General features: G+C 45.8%; 1 non-coding gene across 1 annotated transcript; it reads right to left on the reverse strand.

The window, feature by feature from the left end:
- Positions 1-894: 894 nt before the first annotated feature.
- Positions 895-1,032, reverse strand: LOC119925140. Its single transcript, XR_005449806.1, has one exon. It is a non-coding gene; the product is annotated as a small nucleolar RNA SNORA7 (small nucleolar RNA).
- Between the last annotated feature and the right edge of the window lie 7,911 nt (positions 1,033-8,943).

The following is an 8,943-nucleotide window of genomic DNA, read 5'->3' on the forward strand; positions in this document are numbered from 1 at the left end:
TAGTAAGTGCTCAATAAATGCGATTGATGATGATGATGATGATGGGCACCCACTGCCCTCTGCATATCCTTCTTGAGCCCACTAAATGCCACTTCATGCTGGGCTTTGTCAGAATCACTCCTCTCTTCCTACAATCCAGCCCACACGCTTCGTTCCCCTAATGCTAACCTTCTCACTGTACCTCGATCTCGCCTTTCTCACCTCCGACCTCTCTCCCCGATCCTACTTCTGGCCTGGGATGCCCTCCATCCTCCATCGGACAGATCATTGTTCTCCCCCACTTCAAAGCCTTATTGAAGGCACATCTCCAAGAAGCCTTCCCTGACTAAGCCCTCCTCTCTTTTCCCACTCCCTTCTGCACCGCTCTTACTTGCTCCTTCCCATCCCCACAACACATATGTATTCATTCAATCATATTTATTGATAACTTTGCAATGGCCCTGAACCTGAACTCACACTTCCTCCTGTAAATTTTGGTCCAACATGGCACCCTTCCAGAAGCCTTTGCTAGTGAAGATACCTACAGGATCACGGGCAATTACCTAAACAATCACTGACCAGAAAGAGAGGAGGGGTGGAGGTCTGGAGGGTGTAATAATAATAATAATAGTAATTATGGTATTTGTTAAGCACTTACTATTTGTTAGGCACCATTCTAAGCACTAGTGTCTTGTCTTATGCTGTAGAGTCGTTTCAGACCCATAGCGATTCCCTGGACACATCTCTCCCAGAATTCCCCATCTCCATCTGCAATCGTTCTGGTAGTGTAACTGTAGAGTTTTCCTGGTGAAAATATGGAAGTGGTTTATCATTGCCGCCTTCCGTGCAGTCAGCTTGAGCCTCCGCCCTCGACTCTTCTCCCATGCTGCTACTGCCCAGCACAGGTGAGTTTTGACTCGTAGCAGATTGCCTTTCACTCGCTAACCACTGCCCAAGGTAGGAATGTAATGGACAGGCCTCTGCTTGACTCTCCCTCCTGTAACCGAGAGTGGCAGAGTACTGGAAACTCTCCAGGTGCGATCCTGAGAGGGTAGCACTGGGGTAGATACAAGATAATTGGGTTGGACACAGTCCCTGTCCCACACATTGCTCACAGTCTTAACCCCCATTTTACAGATGAGGGACCTGAGGCACGGAGAAGTGAAGTGACTTGCTCGAGGTCACATGGCAGACAAGTGGCAGAGCCAGGATTAGAACCCATGACCTTCTGATTCGCAGGCCCGTGTGGGCAGCCTGGAAGAGGGAAGGGACACCTAATCAAAGTGAAGAGAAGTGAGAGGGATGGACAAGAGAAAAGGGTTGGGTGGGAGTGATTAGATGTGCTGATGTAAGTACTCCCCACTTCAAAACCCTACTAAAGTCACTCCCTCTAATCAATCAATCAATCGTATTTATTGAGTGCTTACTGTGTGCAGAGCACTTTAATAAGCGCTTGGGAAGTACAAGTTGGCAACATATAGAGACAGTCCCTACCCAACAGTGGGCTCACAGTCTAAAAGGGGGAGACAGAGAACAAAACCAAACATACTAACAAAATAAAATAAATAGAATAGATATGTACAAGTAAGATAAATAGAGTAATAAATATGTATATACATATATATACAGGTGCTGTGGGGAAGGGAAGAAGGTAAGATGGAGGGGATGGAGAGGGGGATCGTAACCATGTGGGCAGAGAACATGTCTTCCAAATCCATTCCACTGTATGCTTTCAAGTGCTTAGTACAGTGCTCTGCACAAAGTGAGCTCTCAGTAAATACGATGAACTGATCTCCAAGAGGCTTTCCCGGACTAATCTCTCATTTCCCCTACTCCTTCTCCCTTCTGCACTTGAATACACTTGGAAGCACTTGATATCCACTCACCCTCAGTCCCACAGCACTTATGCACATAACTGTAATTTATTTTAACGTCTGCCTCCCCCTCTAAACCACAAGCTATTCGTGGGCAGGGAATGCAGCTGCAGAGTCTGTTGTATTGTACTCTTCCGAGCATTTAGTGCAGAGCTCTGCCCACGGTGAAAACTCAATAAATTCGATTGATTGATTACTGATTAGCGGGGTGAACAAGTAGAGGCGGATGGGAATTCAAGCAAGGGGATGAAGCATAGCGGAGTGACCGAAGGTGGGAGAGATAGATGAATCTGAGAGAGACTGATGAGAGAGGGAGGTAATCCAAATAGCTGGTCTAATTGCCTTCATTAGTGAAGCACTTTATCAGTGTTTCTACATTTATTTAAAGAGTGAAGTTTCACTCAAACCCGTCCAAAGAAAGTGTCGAGGGACGGGGGAAAGAAGGAAACGAAGCAGCATGGCCTAGTGGAAAGAGCACGGGCCTGGGGAGCAAAGGACCTGGGTTCCAATCCCTGCTCCACCATTTGTCTGCTGGGTGACCTTGGGTGAGCCACTTAACTTCTCTGTGCCGCAGTCACCTTGTCTGTAAAGTGGGGATTAAGACTGTGAGCCCCACGTGGGAAGGGGACCCGATTATCTTGCATCTACCCCAGTGCTTCGTACAGGGTCCGGCACACAGTAAATGCTTAACCAATCCCATGAAAATACCCCTTTCCCAAAGGAGAGAAGCTGAAGTCTGCAACAGGAAATGGTAAGTAACTATTGAGCAGGCCCAGGTTAACTGCTAGCTCTTCTTAGGAGCGTGCCTGTGTGGTGAGTAGGGGAATAAACAGGAAAACAGGCTGAAGGATTGGGATCCGATGAGGTGCCCTTTGTCCTGAGTCACAGAGCTCTTCCAGGACTGCTGTTGTTGCTGTCTAATGCGGTCGAGTCTGTCCCACAAATAGCTATGCCAAGGACACATCTCTCCCAGAATGTCCCACTTCCATATGCAGTCATTCAATCATATTTATTGAGCGCTTACTGTGAACCCCACGTGGGACAACCTGATCACCTTGTAACCTCCCCAGTGCTTAGAACAGTGCTTTGCACATGGTAAGCGCTTAATAAATGCCATCATTATCATTACCATTCAGCAACAGATAGAGACAGTCCTTACCCAACAACGGGCTCACAGTCGTTCTGTTAGTGGATTCGTGGGGTTTTAGACACACTGAACTGGCCCCATCCACTCTGCTCTGCTCCCCTCACTCCCAGCCCCGTTCCTTTTTCAGTGCCTATGGGCTGGGAGTCAGAAGGTCATGAGTCTAATCCCGGCTCCCCCACTTGCAGCGTGGCTAAGTGGAAAGCGTGGCTCAGCGTGGCTCACTGGACGTGGGGCTCACAGTCTTAATCCCCATTTTCCAGATGAGATCACTGAGGCCCAGAGAAGTTAAGTGACTTGCCCAAAGTCACACAGTTGACCAGTGGCAGAGCCAGGATTAGAACCCATGACCTCTGGCTCCCAAGCCTGGGCTCTTGCCACTGAGCCACGAGACCATCCAACCTGCCTGTAGTCAGTAAATAATCCATTACCTCTGCATCATGTTTCACTGGAGTTGACCTGTAAATCCCACCAAAAATCAGAGTGACAGTTACTGTTGGATTTAGGCAAGGGTTTCCTGCAATCATGAGGAAACGTGCTTACAGCTCTGCTTTATTCTACTTGAGGCCTTTCCAGACTAAGTCCCTCCTTTTCCTCTGCTCCTCCTCCCCTCCCCATTGCCCAGACTCCTTCCCTCTGCTCTACCCCCCTCCCTGCCCCACAGCACTTGTGTATATTTGTACATATTTATTATTCTATTCATTTTATTACTGATGTGTATGTATCTATAAATCTATTTATATTGATGCTATTGTCTACTCGTTTCGTTTTGTTTTGTTTTGTTGTCTGTCTCCCCGCTTCTAGACTGTGAGCCAGTTGTTGGGTAGAGATTGTCTCTATCTGTTGCCGAATTGTACTTTGGAAGCACTTAGTACAGTGCTCTGCACACAGTAAATGCTCAATAAATACAATTGAATGAAGGAATGAAGGAATCGTACTCTCCTCAAGCGCTTAGCATAGTGTTCTGCACACAGTGAGCATGCGATAAATATGGCTAATTGAATAAATAAGGTTTCCTTTATTTTATAATCAGAGTCCTGGCATGGCGGTCAGAAGACTGGACTTTGTTTCAGTCAGCCACCTACTTGCTTTGCACCGGAGAAGTCCCTGAGTCACTTCTTCCTTATCAGGAAAAATGAGAACAAATACTTGACTTCTCTTTCCTCCTCCGCATAAAAGGCGTTGAGCTCCTCAGGAAAAAGACCTTTGTTATATAGCTTTAAATTTTACCCCCTGGAAGAGGGCTTCCCTGTCTAATCTCTCATTTTCCCACCCTATTCATCCTGACTTCTGCATCACCATACCCTTGGGTCTGTATGCCTTAAGACCCACTTATGACCCACGGTACGTGCTTAATACTTGCTCCACCACACTCATGTACCTATCCTTATACTCTGCCATTTCCCCTATCTGTAATTTATTTTAATGTCTGTATGTCTACTATACAGACTTACACTCTCCAAAGTGCTTAGCACAGTGCTCTGAACACAGTAAGTGTTCAGTAAACATGACTGATTGGTTGATGGATTACTTCCAGAGGAAAAGGAAAAATTCACTGCATCTGCCACGTAGGGGAGGTTCAGCTTTAAAGCAGAATATTAATAATAATAATAATAATGGTATTTGTTCATTCATTCATTCATTCATTCAATTGTATTTATTGAGCACTTACTGTGTGCAGAGAACTGTACTAAGCACTTGAGAAGTACAAGTTTGCAACGTATAGAGACAGTCCCTACCCAACAGTGGGCTCACAGTCTAGAAGGAGGAGATAGACAATAAAACAAAACATATAAACCAAATAAAATTCATTCATTTCATTCAATTGTATTTATTGAATGCTTACTGTGTGCAGAGCACTGTACTAAGCGCTTGGGAAGTACAAGTTGGCAACATATAGAGATGTTAAGTGCTTACTATGTGCCGAGCACTGTTCTAAGCCCTGGGGTAGATACAAAGTAATCAGGTTGTCCCCCATGGGGCTCATAGTCTTAATCCCATTTTTACAGATGAGGGAACTGACGCAGAGAAGTGAAGTGTCTTGCCCAAGGTCACACATCAGACAAGCGGCGGAGTCGGGATTAGAACCCACGTCCTCTGAGTCCCAAGCCCAGGCTCTTTCCGCTAATTGTGGTATTTGTTAAGTGCTCAACATATGCCAAGCACTGTACTAAGCGCTGGAGTAGATGCCGGATAATCAGGTTCTACATGGGGATCTCTGAGTAAGTAGGTAGGGAGAATAGGTTTTGAATACCCATTCTGCAGATGAGGGAACTGAGACACAGAGAAATTAATGAGATTAATGGGATTAAGACTGTGAGCCCTATATGGGACAGGGAGTTAGCCCAACCCAATTACATGGTACCTACCCCAGTGCTTAATATAGTGTCTTGCACATATTCATTCATTCATTCATTCAATCGTATTTATTGAGCACTTACTGTGTGGAGAGCACTGTAGCTCTTAGGAAAGTACAGTACAACAATAAACTGGAACATGTCCTGTCTACATTGAGTTTACAGTCTAGAGGGGAGGAAGACAGAAATCAATATAAATGAATAAAATTACAGATATGTTTCCAAGTGCTGTGGGGCTGGGAGGGAGGAAGAGCTAAAGGGCCACACAGAAGGGAGTGGGAGATAGTAGGGCTTAGTCTGGGAAGGCCTCTTGGAGGAGATGTGCCTTCGACAAGGCTTTGAAGGAAGGGAGAGTCATTGTCCAGAGGATTTGAGGAGGGAGGGCAATCCAGGCTGGAGGTAGGATGTGGGCTAGGGCTTGGTGGCGAGACAGGCGAGATCGAGGCGAGATCGAGGTGAGAAGGTGAGCGCTAGAGGAGCGAGGTTTGCTGGCTGAGTTGTAGGAGGGGGCAAGGTGATGGATCGCTTTAAAGCCAATGGTGAGTAGTTTTTGTTGATCAGGAGGTGGGTGGGCAACCACTGGAGTTTTCTGGCCAGGGGGCAGTGACATGTCCTGAACGTTTTTGTAGAAAGATGATCCGGGTAGCTGACTGAAACATAGACTGGAGTGGGGAGAGACAGGAGGCTGGGAGGTCAGCATAGTAAGTGCTTAACAAATATTATTCTTATTATTATTATTCTCTCCTTCCTGTGTCACATGCTACTTATGTTACTTAGTACAGTGCTAAGCGCTTAGTACAGTGCTCTGCACACAGTAAACGCTCAATAAATACGATTGATTGATTATGCACTTGAGTCCTCACATCCTATGCACTACTTAGGCACACTCCCAACCCAGTTACAGCACTTCTGTGTAAACCTTTAAACTCTGTAGCTACCCTCTGCGTGTTATTTTAGTATCTGTCCTCCCTGTTGAATTGTAAGTTCCTTGGGGGCAGCGATCAAATCTGTTTAGCTCTCTTGTACTCTTTCAAGTGCTAAGTACAGCGCTCTGCGCAATGTAAGCCCTCAATAAATATAAATGATTCATTGATTGAGCAATATAGTCCCTTTCACCAAAGGCAGTGCTTGTTCTACCCCATGTCAATAATGACTCCATGGACATTACCCAACTCAGCACCTTAGGGAAGTCTTTAGGGCAGGCCATGGAGGAAATCTATAGCGGAGTCCGCTGAGGTAATCTATAGGTTAGGCTGGTGAGGAAATCTGTGGAGGAGGCAGCTGAGGAAATCTGTAGAGAAGGCAGCTGAGGAAATCTGTAGAGGAGGCAGCTGAGGAAATCTGAAGAGTAGGCTGTTGGAGAAAAGGAAGGGGACAATCCATTCAGCTTTTCCTTCCTTGTCAAAGACTGATACCGCCTGGCATGAAGGCAAGCTGCATGGCCAGAAACAGCACCAGGCTAACACCTGAACTAAACTGTGAAGGGAATCCATGGGACTCTGCTTGTAACAGAAGGAAAGGCAACCAAAGATCAAGCTTTAGGGTGTGAGAGAGAGAGGAGGAGGACTTATGACTCTTTTGGTCACTTCCTGAAATTGCTGATGTTGGCTCTGGTTTTTACCGTTTATGATAATTAGTCAATCTACGGTGCTTATTAAGGGCCTACAGTTGGCAGATCTCTGAACTAAGTGCTTGGGAGAATACAACAGGAGTTGGTAGACACATTCCCTGCCCACCAGGAGCTTGCGGTCTAGAGGGGGAAACAAGCATTAAAATAAATAAATGAATTAGGTTTATGTATGTAAGTGCATAAACTGGGGCTGGGAGTTGAAACCTTCACAGTAACCTCCCCCATCCATCTCTCTCTTTCCCTTTCACTCTGCCTTTCTCTCTGAAGTTGAGCCGGTCAAGCAGTATTTACTGAGCACCCCCAATGGGAGATATGTAAACTCTCTGGGAGGTGTGGGTGATAGAGAGGAGGCAAGTGACACCACATTGAAGCAGCATGGCTCAGTGGAAAGAGCACAGGCTTTGGAGTCAGAGGTCATGGGTTCAAATCCCAGCTCCGCCAGTCGTCAGCTGTGTGACTCTGGGCAAGTCACTTAACTTCTCTGTGCCTCAGTTACCTCACCTGTAAAGTGGGGATTAAGACTGTGAGCCCCCCGGGGGACAACCTGCTCACCTTGTAACCTCCCCAGCGCTTAGAACAGTGCTTTGCACTTAGTAAGCACTTAATAAATACCATTATTATTATTATTATTATTATTGTTAATTGAGTGTTTAAAGGGTACAGGTCCAGGTGCATAGGGATACAGAAAGGAGAGGGAGTAGGGAAAATGAGGGCGTAATCATGGAAGGCCTTTTGGAGGAGATTCATTCATTCATTCAATCGTATTTATTGAGCGCTTATTGTGTGCAGAGCACTTTACTAAGCGCTTGGGAAGTACAGGTCGGCAACATATAGAAACGGTCCCTACCCAACGATGGGCTCACAGTCTAGAAGGGGGAGACAGACAACAAAACAAAACATGTAGACGGGTGTCAAAATCGTCAGAACAAATAGAATTATAGCTATATGCACATCATTAACAAAATAAATAGAATAGTAAATATGTACAAATAAAATAAATAGAGTAATAAATCTGTACAAATATATGCAAGTGCTGTGGGGAGGGGATGGAAGTAGGGCGGGGGGGATGGGGAGGAGGAGAGGAAAAAGGGGAAAAAGAGGAGATGCAACCTTAATAAGACTGTGAAGGTGGGAGAGTCTGGTGAATATGGAGGAAAGGGAGTTCCAGGACAGAGGGAGGATGTGGGCAAAGGGTGGATGACAAGATAGATGAAATCAAGGCACAGTGAGTTCGTTGGCATTAGAGGAGCAAAGTGTGTAGACTGAGTCATAATAGGAAATCAGCCAGGTAAGATAGGAGGGGACAAGCTGATAGAGTACTTTAAAACCAATTGTGAGGAGTTTCCATCTGATATGTGAGTGCATTGGCAACAACTGAAGGTTCTTGCCCTTCTCAGGGTCACACCTGGAGAGTTTCCAGGACTCTACCAGTCTCGGCTAAGGGAGGGAGAGTCAAGCAGAGGCCTACCCCGTACAGTGCTAAGTGCTTAGTACAGTGCTCTGCACACAGTAAGTGCTCAATAAATACAATTGAATGAATGAATTTGTAGCTTGGCCAGTGGAAGGCAATCTGCTACAACTCAAAACTCACCCGTGCCAGGCAGCAGCGGCATGGGAGAGAGTCGAGGGCGGAGACTCATGTTTAATAATAATAATGATGGCATTTGTTAAGCGCTTACTATGTGCAAAGCAAGGTTCTAAGCTTGCTGTTCTAATTTTACTGTGCGGAAGGAGGCAATAGTAAACCACTTCTATGTTTTTACAAAAAAATTCTCTGGATCCACTACCAGAACAATTGCAGATGGAGAGTGGGTTGTTCTGGGAGAGATGTGTCCATGGTGTCGCTATGGGTCGGAAACGATTTGACGGCGTAAGACGAGACAAGAAGGTTCTTGAGGAATAGGGAGATGTGCACTGAACATTTTTTTAGAAAATGATCCAGGCAGCAGAGTGAAGTAA

The sequence above is a fragment of the Tachyglossus aculeatus genome, chromosome 2 (genome assembly GCF_015852505.1).
Source record: "Tachyglossus aculeatus isolate mTacAcu1 chromosome 2, mTacAcu1.pri, whole genome shotgun sequence".
Taxonomy (NCBI): Eukaryota; Metazoa; Chordata; class Mammalia; order Monotremata; family Tachyglossidae; genus Tachyglossus; species Tachyglossus aculeatus.